Genomic DNA, 23,076 nt, shown 5'->3' on the forward strand with positions numbered 1-23,076 from the left:
ACCCCAGACATGGTCCACATTCTATGAGAAATGATGGGGTGCCCCCTCCCAAAGCCCAAACTGCTCCGCAACCCTATAGAGTGCTACAGTTGCTAAATTTAGCTTTTTTCCAAGCTAAATTTAACCCTTCTGGTGCTCTGTAGTGGCTACAGAGTTCCTATACAGCCACATTCAGCTTGAAAACAAGCTAAATCGAATCAGTTGGGTGCTCTGGAGTCACAACAGGGCCATTATTTTCTGCAGGAATTTTTTAATATAATTTTTGGGAAATAATGGGATGGGAGTGAGGGGGCATATAAAGCCTGTTGGCCACATGTTGCCCAACCCTGTTCTAAATCTATTTACTCAGAAGCACATCCAATTTACTTCAATGGGGCTTACTTCGAAATAAGCCTGCGTAGGTTGTAGTAAGCTGATTCATATTCTCCAGAGAGAGGTATCTGCCATTCAGGTGAGATTTCACTGGTACAACGAAGAACATATTTTTCCCCCATTAGGTTTTAATGAGTAGTGTATGGAGAATAGCTATAGTTTCAAGAAAATAGGATGCAAAATGCCCTCATGAATGATAGCCTGAACCTTACCTTTCGTCTTGTGACCTTTTTATCTGCCTTCCTGGCTCAGTGCAATTGGAATAGTCAAGTAATAAAAGAATGAGGGTTGGATTTGGTTACAGGGGATATCTGACAATTGAGGAAATTGTCTACAGCATACAAATCAGGGACCTAGGAAACTTGCCTTCTAGTAAGTTAGGCTATTGGTCAAACTAACTGAGTATTCTCTAGTGACTGGTAGTGGCTCTCCAGGTTTTCAGACACGGGTCTTTTCCATCCCTGCTTGGAAATGCCAGGGATTGAATTTGGGACTTCTGCACGCAAAGGATGTGCTCTACCACTTTGCCAGAGCCTTTCCCCAAATTATTAAAGTTACAGCCCCCTGCTCTCCTGAAACAGCATCCGGCAACTGGCATTGCTCCCTCTGAAAGGTTAGGTTCACAGCTTGGGGCTGTTTCTGGGTCCTGGCATTGATGCTGCAGGGATACATAGCTGCTGTGGCCAGAAGTGCCTTTGCCCAGCCTCAACTGGTGTGCCACTTTTGTCGCTTCCTGCGGAAGGTGGATCTGACCACAGTGGTCCATGCATTAATTACTTCCCATTTGGATTATTGTAACATATTCTGTCCTTGAAGCGAGTTCAGATACTGCAGGTAGTGCAAATGCAGTGGCCAGATTACTTTCTGGTGTGTGCTTTGTTTTGACCATATAATTTACACCAGTCTTGTATGAACTGCACTGGCTGCCAGCCTGTTTCCCTGTTTATAGGGCTTGCCTATAAAGCCCTGAATGGCTTGGGGCCAGATTATCTGAAAGACCTCCTCCTCTCATATGAACCTGGCCATAGCTTAAGACCTTCCTTGGGCACCTTTTTATATATCCCACCACCAAGATACGTTAGATTGGTGGGAACACATGGTAGGACCTTGTCTGTGGCAGTGCCCCACCCATGGAATTGACTCACAGAGGACATTCAGCTGACCTCTTCTTTGTTTTAGTTTGAGGTGGGATATTAAAGCATTTTTGTTCTGCATGGCTTTTTAGCATTTGAAGGGTGCAATCCTATCAGGATAGGTGGCTGCCTCCAAACTTGGAGACGACCACCTATCCAATGCAGGGCAGGAGCAGTGCGGAAGGATCATCCCCTTGGCACTTCAGCTGCCCTGTATTCGTGGCTAGACAGCTGATTTTGGCTTTCTAGCCATGGGAAGTCAGAGCGGGCGGGCAGGGGGAAGACACCAGGTGATGCGCAGGAAGCGTTGGAACGGAACTTCCTCCCTCCCCCATCCCGAGAATGCCCCGTTTTCGCTGCTCCGCATTCCTCTTACGAGCGCGGAGCACAGGGCCAATCCACACTGCCTATGAGGCAGCGCGGGGCAGGGGGAGGTTGGTTCTCGTGAACCAACCTATCCTATGGCCGTCTAGCCGCTGACTAGCGGCCATAGAATTGCGCCCTAAATGTATTAGCCCTGCACTCTGTTTTAAAGATTCTGTCCTGCTTTTAATTCTGCTGGTGGTGATGTTTTAAAATTTTAAATTTGTTTTTAAAGTTCTAAAATTATTGTTATAGTTTTTATATATGTAAACATTTTAAAACTCTTTTAATTTTTAATCTTATATCACTTTGGTGTAAATTAATTGTACATCACCCTATTTGGTCCAAAGGTTGACTCATACATTTATAAATAAATAATATATAAATAATGTGAACCAAGTAAACATCAGTAAAAAGGAAACCAAAAATAAAACAATAATATCAGCAAAATCAGCAATAAAATGGCAAGTGCAGCCTTGGTATATTTAGTCTGGTATATTCACATTTGTTTGTATTTGAAAAGCTGTGAATATTACCTGTATTATCCAGGTTCACATGATAGAGTAGAGGCTGCCATCTTATGAGCTGCCCTGGGGTGTCTGGCTGGTCAAGGTCAGATAAAAAATGTTGAGCTGCATACACTGTGGCTTGGATGCCACATGGCATTACTTATTTATTTATTTCATTTTTATGCTGCCTAATAGCAGAGGCTCTCTGGGTAGTTCACAATTAAAACCATAAAATACACTTAACATAAAACTTCACAAAGTTTAAAAGTACCATGTAAAACCAAAGCAATACCCAGCAACAGTTACAGCCCAGGGAAAGCCTGTGTGAAAAGCTGTGTTTTCAGGAGGCGTTTAAAAGATGTTACATTTTCTGCTTCTCGAACTGCCCAAAGGAGGGTTTCTCAGAGGATGGGTGCCACTATAGAGAAGGCCTGCCGTCGAGGATCTTCATGGCAACATTCTGTTCATTTTGGAATGACCAACAAGGCCTCCTCTGAAAATCTTAAATGTTGTCTTGGTATATATATATATAAGGGAACGCAGTCCGCTAGGTATTCTGGTCCCAAGTTGTTTAGGGCTTTATAGGATGATAACAGAACTCGTACGTGGCCCAGTAGCTAATAGGCAGCCAGTGCAGTTCTTTTAATGCAGGTGTTCTGCGAGCATAGCTTGGTGTCCCTGTGAGCACCCTAGCTGCTGCATTCTGCACTAGCTGCACCTTCTGAACCACGCACATGGGTAGCCCCACACAGAGCGCATTACAGTAGTCGAATCATGAGATTATCAGTGCATGGATCACTGTGGCTAGGCTACTCCTATCCAGAAATAGGCATAGCTGGCATAGCAGCCAAAGTTGGTAATTGATGCTCTGGGTGTCAGGAGCGCCCTTGCTGCCTTCTGAAATCCTCAAGTAGCCGGAATCAACACACAGACAAAAGGGCTCTTTTCCAAGGCTTTATTTCTATGCAACCTAATGACTCTTACAGATGCTAATTGCCTGTGACTAAGTGGAAAACTCAAAAGAGCAGCCTACCAGTGGAGTCTAAGCTTCAGAAAGTCAGCTGGCCTCCATTTGGAGAAAAGCGCGGCAAGCCTCTGAACTTAAGGAATAGGACGGGAGACTCCCCCCCTTTTCCGTGGGGCATCGGGGCACAGCTATTGTCATCGCACCAAGTGGGCTGAGTGCCTCCTCTCAGCGCCTGCAATGTCCTGCTTGTCTCTGCACCTGTGTTTCATGTCTAGAAGCTCAAGTTGTTCCTCCCTCTCCATGCCAGGGTCACTGTCGCTCCCAGGAATGTTAGCGGGGGGGGGGGCTCTCCCTCCAGCTGTGCCTCTGAAAGACAAGCAGTTTCCTCTCCCATGGATTGTAACTCTTCCTCAGAGTCACAGCTGCTTTGGGACTCTATGGGCTCAGATCCAACTCTGACACTGGGCCACCGAGGCCACCTGGGCCTCCAGTGACAATGATGGATCCAGGAGCACCCCCAAAGTATGGACCTGCTTCTTCAGAGGGAGTGCAGCCCCATCCAGAACAAGCAAACACCCCAATTCCCAGACCTAGGAACCACCAATCCATAAGGTCTTTGTCTTACCAAGATTCAGTTTCCATTTATTGGCCCTCATCCAAGCCATAACTGCATCCAGGCATCAGGTCAGAATGTGCACGGTCTCTCCTGATTCCGATATCACAGAGAAATAGAGCTGGCTGTCGTCAGCATACTGGTGACACCTTGCCCCAAATCTCCTGATGACCACTCCCAACAGCTTCATATAAATATTAAGTAACTTTGGGGACAGGATGGTGCCCTGTGGTACGCCACAGTTCAGCTGCCATGGGGTTGAGGTGCAGTAACCCCAGGCTATTCTCTGGACCCAACCTCACAAGTATGAGTCAAACTATTGTGGAACAGTGCCTCCAACTCCCAACTCATGGAGGTGGTCCAAGGGGCCATCTAAAAGGAAATGCTTTGCAATCTGATTTTGTTTTAAACTGCATTTTCCAGAAATTGGAATTGCTCCTTCCACACTATACACACCCAATTACAGTGGGATATCCCCCATAAAAGAACTGCTTAGCAGGTGGAGTTTTGTGGCATCACCAAGCTTCCCAAAAAATAATAATAAATACCATAGGCTTCCCCCCTCCCCTCTCAGCCCTGCTCTTATGTGCAGTGAAGGAGAGAAGTGTGTGTGCGCGCGCACACGCACGCACCTGCATCCACCTTCCTCTCTCCAGTGCTCCCAAGCAGCGTGCTCAGCAGAAGCAGACTGCCCAAGAGGGCAGAGAGTGGATTGCGCAATGGAGGATCTGCGGTGCCCCTCCACAGAGGTCCTTCCCTTGCAAGAGGAGGAGGATTCAGCAGCCCCCCATCCCAGCCCTTTTCTCCCCCCGCTTCTCTGTAGCTGCGAAGGGGTGGAACTTCAACGGGAATAATTTCCGAGTTGACATGTTTCCACTTTTCTCAGAGAAGAATTGGAGACTTCAAAAGAACAGAAGTCATCCCAAAGTGCAGGCTCATTTGGGAGGAAACAAAGCATCTTTCAAGCTCATTAACCCTGTAACGATGCTTTGAACCTCCGGATAGACGCAGATTCAGAACAACAGCCTTCCACACCCTTCTCGCCCTGTGATAGACGCAGATTCAGAACAATGGCCTTCCACACCCTTCTCGCCCTGTGTTGAGTAAGTGCTGTGCAGGTCAATGAGAATTACTTCTGAGTAGACACGTTTAGCCCTGCAGCTGTGAATGGGTGAGGCAGGGGGAAAAAAAACCCAAAAGAAAAGGGGTACCCCACAGTGGTGACATATGAATGAACTGCATTGAAGCGAAGTTTGACTCATCTGTCAACATTGTTCCAAAAGTCTTGGGGATCATCTGTGTCATCTTTAGCAAACTTCAGACGGGCAGCAATGTTCTTTTTAGAGAGCAGTGGTTTCGCCCTGGCTATCCTCCCATGAACACCATTCTTGTTCATTCTTTTTCTGATCATTGAGTCATGAACACCCACATTAGGCAAGGTGAGAGTGGCCTGCAGATCCTTGGATGTTACTCTGGGGTTCTTTTTGACTTTCTGGATGATGCACCAGTTTGTTCTTGGAGATATTTTGGTAGGAAGACTGCTCCTGGGTAGAGTGACTGTGGTCTTGAACCTTCTCCATTTGTGTCTATCTGTCTGACAGTGGATTGGTGGAGCCCCAAGTCCTTAGAAATGGTTTGTAACCCTTTCTAGACTGACAAGCAGCAATAACTGGTTTTCTGAGGTCCTCAGAGATGTCTTTGATTGTGGCATGATGTGTTTCTATACAACCATATGGTGAAGACCAAACTCACAACTTTTCTGATCCTTTTATAGAGAGGGAGCTCCCAAACTCACCCCTGAAGATCTACCTAATTACTTGAACACCTAATTCAAGTAATTGCGAATTAGTTATAATTAGTTATTCCCTTTAACTGAGCTGATGCAACCAGGGGTTCGCTTACTTTTGCACTTGCCCTAACTTTTAAGTACTAATTGTTTGCCTAATTTACACGTAAGTTTATTTCACAGGACATGGAATTGGCTAATATAAACCCTATTAGACATTTAGAAAAGGACTGGTTTTGATTCAAGAAGCCTATCATGGTAAAACTGTGGAATTTCTGTAATTATCATTAGGGTTCACAAACTTTTTCTCACCACAGTAACCTCCCATCAAAACCAATCCCTCCTGGGGCTGTAAACCTAGCCCTTAAGCTGCCTTTGGTCACCACACACACACACACACACAAACACACACGCTTTTGCACAGCCTTTCCTTGCTTGTTTCCCAGCATGGCTGGTTTATTTATTTGTATTTATTTATTTCATTTCTATACTACCCAATAGCCGAAGCTCTCTGGGTGGTTCACAAAAATTAAAACCAAAGAGCACACAATAAAACAATATAAAATATATAAAACATTAAAACCACAGTATAACAATACAACCAGAATAAAACCTACCAGCAATGCAGGGATTTAAAATACAGATTTTAAAAAGCAAAGCTAAATGTCTAGAATGCTAAAATGCTTGGGAAAATAAAAAGGTCTTCACCTGGCACCAAAAAGAATACAATGTAGGTGCCAGGCGAACCTCACTAGGAAGCTCATTCCACAGCCGGGGTGCCACAGCAGAGAAAGCCCTCCTCCTAGTATCCACCCGCCTCACTTTCTTTTGCAGGAGCTCATGGAGAAGGGCCTCTGAAGATGATCTTAAGGTCCAGGCAGGCACATATATGGGAGGATGTAATCCTTCAGATAACCTGGCCCCAAGCCATTAAGGGCTTTGAATGTTAATACTAGCACTTTGAATTGGGCCCGGAAATGGACTGGCAGCCAGTGCAGCTGAAAAAGTACTGGCATAATATGAGCTCATTGGCCAGTCCCTGCTAACAATCTTGCTGCCCTATTTTGGACCAGCTGAAGTTTTTGGACCATTTTCAAAGGCAGCCCCACGTACAATGCGTTGCAGTAATCCAGACGAGAAGTTATCAGAGCATGGATAACTGTAGCTAGGCTATCTCTGTCCAGATAAGGGCGTAGTTGGTATACCAGCCTAAGCAGATAAAAAGTGCTCCATGCCACTGAGTTCACCTGTGCCTCAAGTGACAATTCTGGATCCAAGAGCACCCCCAAACTATGAACGTGATCCTTTAGAGGGAGTGCAACCCCCTCCAGAACAGCTTGAATATCACCAAGCCAGACAGACAAACCACCCACTAACAGTACCTCCATCTTGTCTGGATTGAGTTTCAGTTTATTGGCCCTCATCCAGTCCAATACTGTGCCCAGGCACTGATTCAGAACAGCCACTGCCTCACCTGAGTTTGATGAAAAAGAGAGGTAGAGCTGGGTGTCATCCACATATTGATGGCACGTCAGCCCACACCTCTGGATAACCTCCCCCAGCAGTTTCATGTAGATGCTAAACAGCATGGGGGATAAAATAGAGCCCTGTGGAACCCCCTGGCATAATTGCCATGGCACAGAGCAATAACCCCCAGCACCGCCTTCTGGAATCGGCCATCCAAGTAGGAGCAGAACCACTTCAGTGCAGTGCCTTCATCTCCCAACCCAGACAGCCTATCCAGAAGGATACCATGGTCAATGGTATCGAAAGCCGCTGAGAGGTCCAGGAGAATCAACAGGGTCGCACTCCTGCCGTCCCTCTCCCGGCAGAGGTCATCCCACAGGGTGACCAAGGCAGTTGCCATTTGAAAACCAGGCCTGAAGCCCAATTGAAATGGATCTAGATACTCCGTTTCATTCAAGAGTGCCTGGAGCTGCCCTGCAACCACCCGCTCAAGCACCTTGCCCAGGAAGGGGATGTTGGCCACCGGTCTATTGTTGTTAACATCCTCTGGGTCCAGGTTAGGCTTTTTCAGGAGTGGCCTGATTACAGCCTCTTTTAAAGAGGCTGGCATCACTCCCTCTCTCAAGGAGGAATTTACAACCTCCTGGACCCAGCCAGACATCCCCTCCTTGTTTGATGTAATAAGACATGAAGGGCAAGGGTCAAGCACACAGGTGGTTGACCAGACTTGGCCAAGCACTTTGTCCGCATCCTCAGGCCTCAGTAACTGAAACTCATCCAATAAAACTGGACCAGACAGTGCTCTGAACACCCCTACCAACGGAACTTCATTAATTGTGGTGTCCAATTCACGGTGAATCTGAGCGACTTTGTCACAGCGTGCAACCGAAGGTTCCATACTCTCTCTCCCTGGCCCAGAATGTAACAGGCCATGAACCACTCGGAAAAGCTCCACTGGACAACACTGAGAAGATGCAATGCTGGTGGAAAAGAACTGTCTCTTTGTCCTCCCAATGCCATACCTCTCACTGCCCGTGACCACAGTTATGGTGGCACCTCCCCAACCCCCTGAGTTGTTCAGTGGACTTCCCAGGCACATATTAAAATGTTAAGATGTAAAATATAAAACAGTATAAAAGAATATAAAAGAGAGCAGCAGGTAAGAAGGGGCAAATAAGATCTGCATTTGCCCCCTTCTTCCGGGACTTTAAAGCTGCTGCCCTCTGCTGCTGCTAATGGCTGCTAGTATCTCTAGTTGCTGGTATCTCTGGAGAGTCGGTGGGTGGGTCTTCATATGCTCCTCCATGCGTCTCCAAGTGCAATGCTGAGGCTCACGCCGAGGTGCTGCCTCTGGCAGCCTTGCCTAAGTACCTGTTTGGCAGGGGCAGAAACAGGCTCAGGGTCCAACTGGTGCAGCTTGTTTCTGTATCTTGTGAAATTTCCCCCTCACTTTTCCTCCTCATTCTCCTCCTGTGCTGCAGCTATGGCTGCTGTTCAGTCCTCTTCCTCCTCCCACTCCCTCTGTCATGAGCAGTGAATACTCTGAGCAGAGCTGAACAATGGTGAGGGAAGCTTTTGCTCCTGAGCCACATTTTCAATACAACTGAGCCCCTGACTGGTCTGGGTGGTTCATGAGAATTCAGCATGAACACACAAAAATTGGAGAAAATTAGCTGTCTTCCATTTGAAATCAGAGCTGTGAAAATACTTGCGGTAAGAAACATTTTGTTGCATGTGAGAAGCAACGGCTGTTGAATATGGAATCCAAATGCAAATTAGATAAAGCAGATGGCCAGCCAGAAGGCTCCTGCACATGGAGCTTTTATCCTGTGATTGAGATCGCTCCTTCACAGAAGTTTGCAGGCTCTTTACATGACGCCGTGACCCTGCCGTGACCGTCCTGCACTAAATGCCCCTTGTTCCGTTTTTAAATAGATCACAGATAATGAGCTGTCCAATTACCCCATTGGGTACCACTTGAGTTCCCTCCGTGAAAAGAGGAAAAGTGGCAAGGAGAGGAGCAAGATCAATGAAAGATAGTTGAAGACTCAGATATGGGGAGAAGGAGGGTCAAAGGGGAGGGGGGAAAGGAAGTGCATGAAAAGGGGAGTCATTATGATCCTGCTTTCAAAACAGAAGCAGAAAGTCCCATTTTAAATGCAGGATTTTAGGCTGGTTGTAGAAATGCCCAGGAGCTTCCAGCCGCCAGACCAGCCAGGGCCTGGGTTCCTTCTCTTACTGGGATAGAAATATGGTGGTCTTAAAAGAAAACAGAAGAAATCTTGGATGATAGGTGGGGTGGCTGCCCCACAGTGGGAAGGTGCCACCTTTTTTCTTGAGCAGGTGGGAGCTACAGGGCTGCAGTGGTGGTGGGCAGGTTGGGTGCCCACATGGGAGGCGGGCAGCAAGAAGCACAGGCAAGGGGACAAAGCTTGATGTGAGAGTATAAGCACTGGGTGGGGGGTGGGGGGGGGGAAGCAGCAGCCCACGTGCAAAGGGCTGGTCTGGACGGCTGGAGTGACAGAGGCAGTCCTCAGGCCCAGACATTGCAAACACAAATGCAACAGCAGCAGTTGGGCCGGAAGGGCAGCGGCAGTGTCCACACTCTGCAGCTCCTTGCAGGGCGCTGCCTGAGTCAGGAACTCCGCTTCACTTCACAGGATGCTGAGGTCTGGACTGAGGAACAGAAGTCCAAAGCTTTCTTGGACCTTTGGAACACGTTGGACCCTTATTTAGATCTAAAATATGTCAGAGAATGCTCTTCTTTGCATTTCATAACCTCCCTACATATTTGCATAAACTGTTGTTCCAAAATAGTTGCATATCGTCAAAAAGAAATATAACTTTAAAAAAAAAGGAATGTGCTTTTATTTATATAACTGTGTATATGGCAACTCATACAACAAGGACATAATCCTATCTCGGAGGAGACCGCCTATCCAAAGCAGGGCAGGAAAAGCACGGAGGGGATCATTCCCTCCACACTGTTCCTGCCCTGCTTTTTCTGCTAGACAGCCGATTGCGGCTCTGTAGCCGCAGAAGCACAGAGCGGGATGTGTAGCCGCAGAAGCATGGAGCAGGACGACATTGGATGTGTTGTCCAGGCAGCGATGCTCTCCCCGCCCTGGACAGCCCCAGCCACACCTCTTTCCGGCCCCTCCACGCTCCTCTTGCAAGCGTGGAGGACGAGGCTATTCCACGCTGCCTCCGAGGCAGTGTGGAAGTAGGGAGAAGTGGGTTCTCTGGGAACCAACCTCAGAGCGCGGGCCATAGGATTGCTCCCTAAAATACAATAAAAAGTCAGGTCATATAATTGTGGAGTCTGTTCCTTGAGAAGCTTATGATCTAAATTATGAGGTGAGGGATGGAAAGGAGCCAAGAGTCATAAGGATGGCTATGTGCAAATACACTTACAGTTCAGTCCTATGTATGTTTAGACAGAAAAAGTCCTAAAACTCCCAGCATGCCCCAGCGAGCATGGCTGGCTGGGACATGTTGGGAGTTGTAGGGCTTTTTCCTGTCTAAACATGCATAGGATTGCTCCCTAAGATGTCCTTAGGTTTTGTTTTGGTTGCAGGTATTTCAAATTTCCAAAGAGGGAAATTACTTAGGTATCATGGAACACTTAAAAAAAAATCCATACAAATGTCTGTCTTTTAAACTCGGTTTCTGCATTTATAAGCATGTTAGGAAACATAGGATATCAGTGTTAGGCAAAAAAAGAAGTGGAAAAATCGAATAAAAAATTAACACCTTTGGGAAGCATGAAATCAGTAAGGCGTACACTATAATTTAATCTTTTCTTTGCATTTTTACTCAAAATGACTTCTTTGTTTAAGATATTTTGTCTCTTTTTATTTTCTGTTCTGTCTTTAAAATAATAATAAAGAATTCTTTGTTGTGTTAGTTCTAGGATGATTTGCTTCACAGTATGTGAAATTACTCCCAAGGGAGCAAACTTTAAGCTGCAGATTTTCAAAAAAGATAATTTTCTTGATTTTGTATTGAATTTAGTGGTGGTTCTAGTGAAAAGTATAATAGGTATAGTCCTTGTAATCACATCCTGCTTTCTGTGAAATGCAGCCCAATTCTCTGCATGTTTGTTTAGAAGTAGAGATGCCAGGCTCAGAAAAGAAGTTCAGGGGTTTCTTAAAGCCCACTTCAAAGGATAGGCAAAGTTCAAAAGCCTCCCAATGTTTCTTCAGCCTGGATTCAAATCTAAGCTGGACAAAAATGGCCAGTGTCACTTCTGTAGAGTATTTCCCACTGCCCCATACAAGGTGATGGAGCCAAGCCACTTAGTTACTTTATGGCTCTCTTTTAGACTGGCTGACCTCACCCCTTCAGAGTGTTTTCCAGTTCTACAAAACCTTCCGGGGGGGGGGGGGAATCCAAAAATGGTGGGAGAACGCCCCCATAGTTCCTCAACAGGGGTGGGTGACCTTCCCCCAACCCTTAGCTTTGGCCCCCAAAGTAACTTTTCTCCACTCCATAGGTACTAATAAAACCATTAGTTCCTATGGAGGTAGGATAAAGGTATCTGAGACCTTGGACCGGCTGGGAAAAATTACCCAAGTTCTTCTGTTTGTTTGTTTTTAAAATAATTTCTGAGTTAATTCAAGGGGAGCTTTGGGAGGTCTGTCCATCTCTACTCATAAGTCATTCCCAAAGAGTATAATGGGCTCACTCCCAAGTACATAGGATTGCAGACTTACAATCCTGCAATAGGGACATATTATTACTAGATGATGAATTATCTAGTCCTTTTAGAAAGTATGCACTTAAGGAATGTTGTAGCTAGTTGACAATGGAAATTAATGTTTCACGAAGCAAGGTTGTTCTAGATTATACCCATTAACCTGAAAAAAAAAAACCTATACAGTAATTTAAGCTTCTCAAACTGAGGCTCCTGACATGTTACTGGGTGGGTCACACAATGGAGACCAACCCCATTTCTAGCAGCTTTTTTTCTTTCTTTGGGAACATGCCATTACTGTTGCAAGAAAGGCACTGGCTTGATCCATCCTAGGCTGATGGGTCTCAAGCCCTAAAACTATTTCCCAGAACTCTGAGTGGCCATTGGTGTCAATGGGAGGTTTTTGCTGAGCTCAGTTACCATGTAGGGGATGGGGGGAAGGGTCACAGCTAGGAAGTATTGACCCTTCCATCCCCACTTGCTGCCACACACACACACACACACACACACACACACCCCTTCTTGGCAATTATGCAAAGGGGGAAAAAATCCATTGATGCTGATGAATGTGTTTCTTTTTTCCTAAGCCTAATTGCATGGGGTCTCCAGCAAAGGAGATCGTTACCTTGTTGTGGTGCTGGAGCTTGAGCACCTCAATGACACCATGAGCTAAACCGTGAAGGGACACCCAAGACAGGAAGGTCATGGCAGAGAGGTCAAGACTAAATACGACCCCTGGGGAAGGTAATGACAACCCACCCCAGTATTCTTGCCATGAAAACTAAATGGATCAGTACAACGAGAGATATATCGGTATACCATCAGAAGATGGGACTCCCAGGTTGGAAGATGGTCAAAATGCTACTGGGGAGGAACAGAGGATAAGTTCAACTAGCCTCAGATGTGATGACGCAGCTAGCTCAAAGACAAAAGGACAGCTATTGGCCGACAGTGCTGGTGGTGAACAACGAATCCGATGTTCTAAAGATCAACACACCATAGGAACCTGGAATGTAAGATCTATGAGCCAGGGCAAATTGGATGTGGTTATTGGGGAGATGTCAAGATTAAATATAGACATTTTGGAGGTCAGTGAACTGAAATGGACTAGAATGGGCCACTTCACGTCAGATGAGCAGCAGATCTACTACTGTGGACAAGAGAACCACAGAAGAAATGGAGTAACCTTCATAATTAATAATAAAGTAGCTAAAGCAGTGCTTGGATACAGTCCAGAAACGATAGAATGATCTCAATGTGAATTCAGGGTAAGCCATTTAACATCACAGTGATCCAAATATACGCCCCAACCACAAATGCTGAAGAAGCAGAAGTAGATCAGTTCTATGAGGATCTGCATCACCTACTGGATAATATGCCAAAAAGAGATGTTATTTTCATTACAGGAGACTGGAATGCTAAGGTGGGTAGTCAAACGACACCTGAAATTACAGGCAAGCATGGTCTAGGGGTGGGGGAGAATTTCTCCCCGAAACTTCGGGGGGCTGAGTGCCAACGCATTTGGTCCTCCGAAGGTTGTTCGGGGAGAAATTCTCCGCCCCCCACTCCCCCCCCCGAGATGGGACTTACCTTTCACGAATGTCGCTCCTGGCGGCGGGTCCCGGCGGCAGTTCAGCAGGTCTTTGTCAGGGGCGGGGGTGGCAGCCGCCGCCATTACAAGAAAAGTAAAAAAAACAAAACGCCCCTGTGATAGGCTACGTAACGATTAACGTAGCCTATCACGGCTAGATTTGCAAAGTCAGCCGTGATAGGCTACGTTAATTGTTACGTAGCCTATCACGGGTGACTTTAAAAAAAAAAAAAAGCGCGTACGCTAATGGCGGCCCCCATAGGGAGCCGCCATTCGTGTTCCTTATTTGGTCCCTGTAGTCTACGTAAAGATTTACGTAGACTACGGCAAAAATAAGGGCAACACAAATAGCGTTGCCCTTATTTTCACCGTAGTCTACGTAAATCTTTACGTAGACTACAGGGACCAAATAAGGAACGCGAATGGTGGCTCCCTATGGGGGCCGCCATTTGCGTACGTGCTTTTTTTTTTTTTTTTTTAAGTCACCCGTGATAGGCTACGTGACGATTAACGTAGCCTATCACGGCTGACTTTGCAGATCTAGCCGTGATAGGCTACGTAAATCGTTACGTAGCCTATCACGGGGCTTTTTTTTTTTTTTTTACTTTTCTTTTGAAGTTCACGGCCGGGGAGACGGGGCGCTTCTCCCCGGCCTGAATTTCGGCCGGGCGAGGCAGGAAGCCTTCCCCCCCGGCCTGAACTTCGGGGGGAGAAGCAAAGCACCTCCCCCCCACCGCGAAGCAAGCTGCGAAACCAGGTAAGTGACTTTCGTACATCCCTAGCATGGTCTGGGAGAACAAAATGAAGCAGGACATAGGCTGATAGAATTTTGCCATGACAACTCACTGTGCATAACAAACACTCTCTTCCAACAACCTAAAAGATGACTTTATACATGGACTTCACCAGATGGTTGACACCGAAATCAGATTGACTACATCCTTTGTAGCCAAAGGTGGCGGACATCTATACAGTCGGTAAAAACAAGACCTGGAGCTGACTGTAGTTCAGATCACGAACTTCTTATTGCACAATTTAAAATCAGACTAAAGAGAATAGGGAAGACACACAGATCAGTTAGATATGAGCTCACAAATATTTCTAATGAATATGCAGTGGAGGTGAAGAATAGATTTCAGGGACTAGATTTAGTAGATAGGGTCCTGGAAGAACTATGGACAGAAGTTCGCAACATTGTTCAGAAGGTGGCAACAAAAAACGTCCCAAAGAAAGAGAAAACCAAGAAGGCAAGATGGCTGTCTGCTGAGACACTGGAGGTAGCCCAAGAAAGAAGGAAAGCAAAAGGCAACAGTGATAGGGGGAGATATGCCCAATTAAATGCAAAATTCCAGAGGTTAGCCAGAAGAGATAAGGAATTATTTTTAAACAAGCCATGTGTGGAAGTGGAAGAAAATAATAAAATAAGAAGGGCAAGAGACCTCTTCCAGAAAATTAGAAACATCAGTGGTAAATTCCAGGCAAAAATGGGTGTGATCAAAAACAAAGATGGCAAGGACCTAACAGAAGCAGAAGAAATCAAGAAAAGGTGGCAAGAATATACGGAAGATCTGTATAGGAAGGATAATAATATTGGGGATAGATTTGACGGTGTGGGCAGTGAGCTAGAGCCAGACATCCTGAAGAGTAAGGTTGAATGGGCCTTAAGAAGCATTGCTAATAACAAGGCAGCAGGAGACAATGGTATCCCAGCTGAACTGTTTAAAATCTTGCAAGATGATGCTGTCAAGGTGATGCATGCCATATGCCAGCAAATTTGGAAACAGAAGAATGGCCACCAGATTGGAAAAAATCAACTTATATCCCCATACCAAAAAAGGGAAACACTAAAGAATATTCAAACTATCGAACAGTGGCACTTATTTCACATGCCAGTAAGGTAATGCTCAAGATCTTGCAAGGTAGACTCCAGCAATTCATGGAACGAGAATTGCCATATGTACAAGCTGGGTTTAGAAAAGGAAGAGGAACTAGAGACCAAATTGCCAGTATCCGCTGGATAATGGAGAAAGCCAGGGAGTTTCAGAAAAAACATCTATTTCTGTTTTATTGACTATTCTAAAGCCCTTGACTGTGTGGATCATAACAAATTGTGGCAAGTTCTTGGTGGTATGGGGATACCAAATCATCTTGTCTGCCTCCTGAGGAATCTGTATAACGACCAAGTAGCAATGGTAAGAACAGACCATGGAACAACCGACTGGTTTAAGATTGGGAAAGGAGTACGGCAGGGTTGTATACTCTCACCCTACCTATTCAATCTGTATGCAAAACACATCATGCGACATGCTGGGCTTGATGAATCCAAGGCTGGAGTTAAAATCGCTGGAAGAAACATTAACAATCTCAGATATGCAGATGATACCACTTTGATGGCTGAAAGCGAGGAGGAGCTGAGGAACCTTATGATGAAGGTGAAAGAAGAAAGTGCAAAAGCTGGGTTGCAGTTAAACCTCAAAAACACACACACCAAGATTATGGCAATCAGCTTGATTGATAACTGGCAAATAGAGGGAGAAAATGTGGCGGCAGTGACAGACTTTGTATTTCTAGGTGCAAAGATTACTGCAGATGTGACTGCAGCCAGGAAATCAGAAGACGTTTACTTCTTGGGAGGACACCAATGACAAATCTTGATAAAATAGTTAAGAGCAGAGACATCACGCTGACAGCAAAGGTCCACATAGTTAAAGCAATGGTATTCCCCGTAGTAACCTATGGCTGCGAGAGCTGAATCATAAGGAAGGCTGAGCGAAGGAAGATAGATGCTTTTGAACTGTGGTGCTGGAGGAAAATTCTGAGAGTGCCTTGGACTGCAAGAAGATCTAACCAGTCCATACTCCAGGAAATAAAGCCAGACTGCTCACTTGAGGGAATGATATTAAAGGCGAAACTGAAGTACTTTGGCCATATAATGAGAAGACAGGATACCCTGGAGAAGATGCTGATGCTAGGGAAAGTGGAAGGCAAAAGGAAAAGGGGCCGACCAAGGGCAAGATGGATGGATGATATTCTGGAAATGACGGACTTGACCTTGGGGGAGCTGGGGGTGGTGACGGCCGACAGGAAGTTCTGGCGTGGGCTGGTCCATGAAGTCATGAAGAGTCGGAAGTGACTGAACAACAAAAATTGCATGGGGTGGGGGTGATTTTATTCCAAGAGGATATGTGCCTTCCTGCCCCACACACAGAAAGGTGGTGCTAAGTGTGGGGCTTTCTGGCCTGTTCTGCTTGTGCTGGTATCTGTGTGTGTAGAGAGAAGTTGGGAGAAAGTCACAAGTCCCTACCACATTAAGAGGCAGTCCCAGAAATTGCAGAGCAAAGAATGGGAGAGAGACATCCCCTTCACCTTTTTCTTTCTAGGCCTCTGTCTCCTCCATGCTGCCCAGTCCTTGCTCCATCCTTCCCCTTCCTCTGATCACCATCCCCCAAACCTGCATCTTCCTTCCCTTGCCTTCCTTCCTTCCACTTTCCCCTCTAGTCTCCTTCCTCCTCATCTTTCTTCCACTGCTTTCTTTTACCTCCTCGGCCCCACTCTCCAGCTGTCACTCCTTCTTCCACCATCCACCTAGCATTTTGAACCCCACTCAAGAACCGAATTGTGCACCACTTTATTTTATTTTTAATTTAATTTATGAGGGTAATTAAGGTTGATGAATGGGGTCATTAACTGAAGGAGAACTGGGACGTTAATTGGGGGTGACCCCCTGATGCACCTTTGGCTTGCTTTTGGGTCACTGCTCTGCCAAAAACATTTAATTGCATTTTGGTGCAAAGTTTGCCACTTTGGGAGGGGTGCAAGGGCTCATGAAATAATTTACCAGCCGCTCTTTTTTGCACATTTTCCCACACCTGTTGACAGCCATTGCAAGCTTAACTATAACTGAAGAGGATCTCCTGCTTTGTAGTTATCTGGGGGCTGGGGTGCAAATTAATTGAATAATTTATTTTGAGGGATGAATTGGCTGGGAAATTGGCCTTGCTTTTTGTGAAATTTAAATACATCCTAGTAATTATTCCTAAATTTGCATATATATTAAATTAGCATATTAAAATGTTATGCAAATTTGTCCTGTGTGTATGTGCCCTGAAACTTTTAAGTACCTAATGACCCCCCTGGATTTCACCATCAGTTAATAGGAATAATACTAATTTTGTTTAGCACTTTCATTAATCTCTTTTACAATTTCTTACAGAATGCCTCTGATGGCGATGAAACAAGAGACTCTTCTTGGGAATGAAGTGATCCTAAAGAGTTCAGGTACATTCTTTTTCATATGAAATGCTTATAGAGAAAGCACGAGACAGTTTTATTTTTGTAATTGATTTATTTACAGTATTTTTACCCACTTGGTCAGCCAAAGAAGGCTCCAAGAGCAATTTACAAAGATTAATAATGAGGCAATCCCTGCCCTCAGACTTACAATCTGAAAGACACAACACAAAAGGAAAAATGACTGGAAAAGGAAGAGGAAGAAAGCAAAACTTAGTAACCCATCCATAGTTTCAAAGTTCTTATAGGTGTTCTTTCTGGCAGGAAAGGGCTCCCTGCAATTTTCCCTCTCTGGCTGATGTATGGGGCCACGTTGGTCTCCCCCTTGCCAAGATATTCTTCTTAGCTACACAGTTATTATGTTCTTAAGAATTAAAACACACACACACACCTTAAGAATAAGGACATTCTCTGACCTACAAATCTAAGATTTTTAGGGGGAAATGTAAGCCTGGAAGAACAAAGTTGGATATGAACACATCACAATAAATGGTCAACCATTTTCTTTTTGTCAGTATGAAGAACCCCTGTACAATAATAAACCTGTACAGATGAAGCTTTGTTTTTCCAGAGAGGAGGGGTAGGTGGGTGGAAATCAGGCAGAGATCTCAAGTACAAGAACTTTCTCTTTTTTAAGAAAATGAGCAGTCTATGAAGAAAAATAAAGGCATGAACACAATCCTTTGTAGCCTGAATATAATGTTTGGCTCTTCACCATTGGTCAACTCAAGACTCGAGATCTGAGTTTGATGTGCCAGTTTGGTGGATGCCTGGGTGCTTACCTGTGTCTTCTAACATAGAGGAGATATGTAAGATTTTCTGTTACATGTCAAAGCATTCATTGTGGTATCCACTGCATGTGGCTAGTTTACGTGACTATTTTTGAGGTAGTAAAGTGGCTATGGCTGCTTCCAGATGGAGGGCTCCTAAGCACTACCAATCAAATGGCATTGTTCAGCTCTTCTGTCTTTTTCTCCTTAACAGAATTTTTTTTCTGAAAAGAAAAAAGAGGGAAGAAGTGATGGGAAAACACAGGACTGTTGCAAATGGGAGATAACATTTGGACCTCCTGTAAAATTCCATGAATGAGGCAGGGCAGTTGCACAATAAAAGCCTCGTCTGGAAGCACCCTATTTCTGTTATTATATTATTTCTGAGGGCATTTTCACATCTGATAGTTAAAGAATCCTTGACTCTCTGGGCTCCTTCACAGTCACACTGAGCTTTTATCCTGCGATTGAAATTGCTTCTTCACGGAAGTTTGTGGGCTCTTTACATGACGCCGTGACCCTCCAGGGCGTCTCCTGCACTAAATGCCCTTTGTTCAGTTTTTAACTAGATCACAGATAATGAGCTCTCAAATTACCCTGTTTTGTTCCGCTTCAGTTTTCTCCGTGAAAAGATGAAAAGTGGCAAGAAAAGGAGCGAGATCAATGAAGGATAATGGAAGACTCAGCTATGGGGAGGAGGGGGGAAAGGGAGCATGTGTAAAGGGAGTAAGTTATGATCCTGCATTTAAAACGGAAGCAGAAAGCCCTGTTTTAAATGCAGGATTTTAGGCTAGTGGAGAGATGCCCTCTGTCACACTATTCTTGCATCTACATGGATGTCATTACAGTGGAATGGGTTGTTTGAATTCAAATGCATGCCCTGGCCCAGTCGTCCCCAAAATGGTGTCCTCCAGATGCTTTGGACTTCAGCTGCCATCAGCCCCAGCCAGCATGGCCAATGATCAGGAATGCGAGGAGTTGTAGTCCCAACTATCTGGAGGACACCAGGTTGGGGAAGGCTGCCCTAGCTAATGTAGGTATAACATTTGAATTACAGACTAATACATTCAAAAGACAATTTAAATATCCCATGTGAAAACAGGATATTTGAGGGTGGGGGGATACTTTAGTTAATGTCAGTAAAATAGCTAGTTCTGTTCTCAGTTATATCTTTCTTCCTTTCACAAGGGCCTAGATCCTGGGCTTACACCAGCAACAAATACATGAGGAAGAATAGCTCACTCTAAATAACATTTCAAATTAAGCTGAAACAAGTTTACTCATAATTAAGACCAGCAAACGTTAACTGTGTTCTAAACAGAATAGAATGCTATTGAAAAAACATCAGCCAGTCAGCATAATCTCTTTACGGATATACGTAAGTGACAGACAGGTCCCTGACCTAAGAAGCTTGCATTGAAAATGGAGGCAATAGGGGATGCAAAGTGGTGAAAGAATGCAGAGCCAAGGTTAAGGTCATGAATGAGCCAGTGCAGTTACATAGATATTGACACTTTGTTTCAGTTGGGATAAAACTTATGGGGTTATAGAGTGAATCCACAAAAAAATTAAAATATATTCATGTAAGAAATACAGGTAGATTTTGGTTATGAGATCGTGCACTTCTGTTAATACTGCATTATGATTTGTGTGCCGTGAGATCTGCCATTCTCTTTTCTTTTATTCACTGCCCTCTAGAGGCCCTAATCATTTAACAAGGACTGCCAACTGCAGTTCTGGATTCTGCTGTTCACTATTATCTATCTCTACTAGGGATGCTGGAGAAATTCAAGATGGACTAAAATGAGCTTGGATTTCTAAGAATCTGACCTGCGGAATCCGCTGCAGAGCGACCCCCTCAGGCAGCGTGGAGTCCATGGGCTTTCAGATGATTTTTTTACTTTCCCGAAATGTATGCATATAAATTTGAAGGAAAATACATAAGTTTCTGCTGAGGAAACATTGAATAACATGGGGGAGAATATGCTAAATGTTACATACTAAGGTAAATTATGTAAATACTTACATAAATACTTATGTAACTATTTACATATTTTTCCTCATGATGAAAAATAATTATTCCCATCCATCCATCTGTGGGCGGATGATGGAACAAAGGGCTCCTGACAATTCGCAAAACACAGACAGAGTGGATTTTACACAGTCTGTACATCCCTAATCTCTACAATCTTTTTTTTTTTTTTTTAGTTTTCAGAATGTAGTCCAAATGTAATGACCTGAACTTTTCAGTCCTTTTCTTTTATTTCTTTCCATGCATTCCAAGTCCCGTCTAAAACAGAAATCCATTTCATATATGAGTTTGCACTAAAAGACATATTTGTGTGACAGTACGTTCATAAGCAATTGGTATGCTTGCTTTTCTGAATAGGCCCACTACTCATTATGGTGGAGGGATGCAAACATGTTGGAGTTACTAGGCTTTATCAGCTTAGCTCCCCAGTCCCTCTCTCCAATTGAGACCAGCTATTATGTCTACCGACAAACCGCTGTGATTGAATTCAGTTGCAAAGTGCGGAAAAGAGGTCAAATTCTCCATGTTAGACTTGTAGGGAGAACTGAACAGGAAGCACCATGTAATCTCTCTCTCCCACCCCCCAAAACACACACACACTTATTCTTTGATTTCTTTTTGTGCTTCGGTTCATTCATCTAATTCTGCCAGATAATGCTGTATTACTATTATCCTCTCGGCTTCTCTTCTGCTCTTTTCTCTGACCTCAGACATCGAAAGTAGGAGTATCAAAGGGTGGAGTTTCACTCCCTGAATTCAGGTTCTGGTTTTCTGTGCTTGCTGCAAGCACTTGTAAGCACAGCCTTTTAATTTTCCTTATCTGACACAACCGGCAAAGGTCTCTCCAATGGCATTTCTCCAGGAATAAGCAGCCAGGATTTGAAACTGCCAGGGGTTCCATGAGGTGATGTGCAGCATGAAATGTGTATCATCCTTGAGTTGAGATAGTAGGTGTCTGTAAATAAGCCTATCCTTGGCAGTATTTTCCTATCAAACCTAAACAGTGCAAACAATGCTGCTTCAACTGCATCTTTCTCGGTAGCAGTCCAATATTTCATATCAGCAATGTTTTATCTGCAGAATATACCTTGAATTGCTCCTTCATAGAGTCCAACTTCACATTTCATTTTGACCACAACTGTGAACACAAGGCAGTTAGACTCTTGCATGTTCTTCCTTTCTCAAGCATTGTAAAGACCAGGGCAGGCTTCAGAGGGCTGGTTTCTCTTAGAGGTGAGGGCACTGGGGCTTTGTGGTATTTTTATAACTATCTTTTAACTTTACTAATGTACAGGCTGAACAAATGTTACAGGCAGTATCCAACTGTGTCATTCTGCTAGTGCAGATGATGTGCTAGCAGAAACTAGGTTCTGAACTATGCGCAAGAGGAGAATTCAACTAAAGCTACACTTGTGCAAGCACAGTTGACAAGCCCTTGTACAACTGATTGCAGAACCGGTTGCACAGACATAATGCACAAGTACTTGTGCAATAGAAAGGTTTGGTGGAGTTTCGCTTGCAGTATTTGAGTTTGCGGAATGACACCATTTGATACTGATAAAGTACCAGTCCAAGGTACTGCAAGACTGGACACAAGTCCAGCCCCTCAGACTCACATTGTATTGTTCACCAGCCAAATCCAAATGGTTGCCAGTCAGTAATACTGTGCATATTTTCTGGACTCAGAGCCTTTTCAAAAGGTCAGAGATTATACCTCACCCTCATAGAGACCGTGTGCGCATTAGGGATGTGCATTGGATTCAGACAATGTCTGAAGCCTGAGCAGAATTGGGCCACTTTGATCCAGTTGAGATATCTCCCTTCTGAAGCTGCTCCAGAAGAAAAGTTCATTACCAACTCGTGTCTCAGATATGATACACGCCTACAGACTTTGTCTTCAAATAGTGTCATTTGGTTTTGTTTCTCTACATGCTGCGGGGGGGGGGGAGTGTGATTGAGTGACTGACAGGTCCACTTCTAATCCTAGAGCACATTTTACCATGGGCTCCAATCACTTTGTTTGGGGAAGAGCAAGGATAGGACAGTAAGATGGCCATTCTTCCAATGCCATCATGCTTCACTATTAAAAAGCCTTCAACTAGATTCAAAGTATCATAATTCCATAGACTCTGCACCTATCTTTCTGAAACATTGCAGGTGTCTTGCTGGCATGTTCCTCTGTGAAGTGTGCCATTTTCATATTAACTGATCAAAAAGCCGTGTGTGTGTGTGTGTGTGTGTGTGTGTGAGTGAAGGAAGGAAGGAAGGAAGGAAGGAAGAGTGAGTCACTTCCTCCCCCCCCAAATTGGAGAATTCCTCTCCACATGAACTGCTACAGCTATCCTTCTGAAAATGTGCAGGTTTCCTACCTGCACCTCTAAGCTACCTGTAATTTTCAGAACAATAGTCCACAAGGAACATAGGGAGAGAAGTACATCTTTTGGAGACCCTCAAAATATCAAATCTGCTCTTGCACAAACTCCTCTG

General features: G+C 44.6%; 1 protein-coding gene across 3 annotated transcripts in view; it reads left to right on the forward strand.

Annotated features, from left to right (window-relative positions):
• Positions 1–23,076, forward strand: part of PCDH15 (protocadherin related 15) — a 1,185,684-nt gene that overhangs the window by 474,694 nt on the left and 687,914 nt on the right. For all 3 annotated transcript variants that reach the window (XM_084845696.1, XM_084845694.1, XM_084845693.1), the window contains one exon: positions 17,711–17,775. The gene's annotated coding sequence lies outside the window, so the exon portion shown is untranslated. The remainder of the gene's footprint in view (positions 1–17,710; positions 17,776–23,076) is intronic.

The sequence above is a fragment of the Heloderma suspectum genome, chromosome 3 (genome assembly GCF_057233095.1).
Source record: "Heloderma suspectum isolate Gila_16-S chromosome 3, 16-S_ref, whole genome shotgun sequence".
Taxonomy (NCBI): Eukaryota; Metazoa; Chordata; class Lepidosauria; order Squamata; family Helodermatidae; genus Heloderma; species Heloderma suspectum.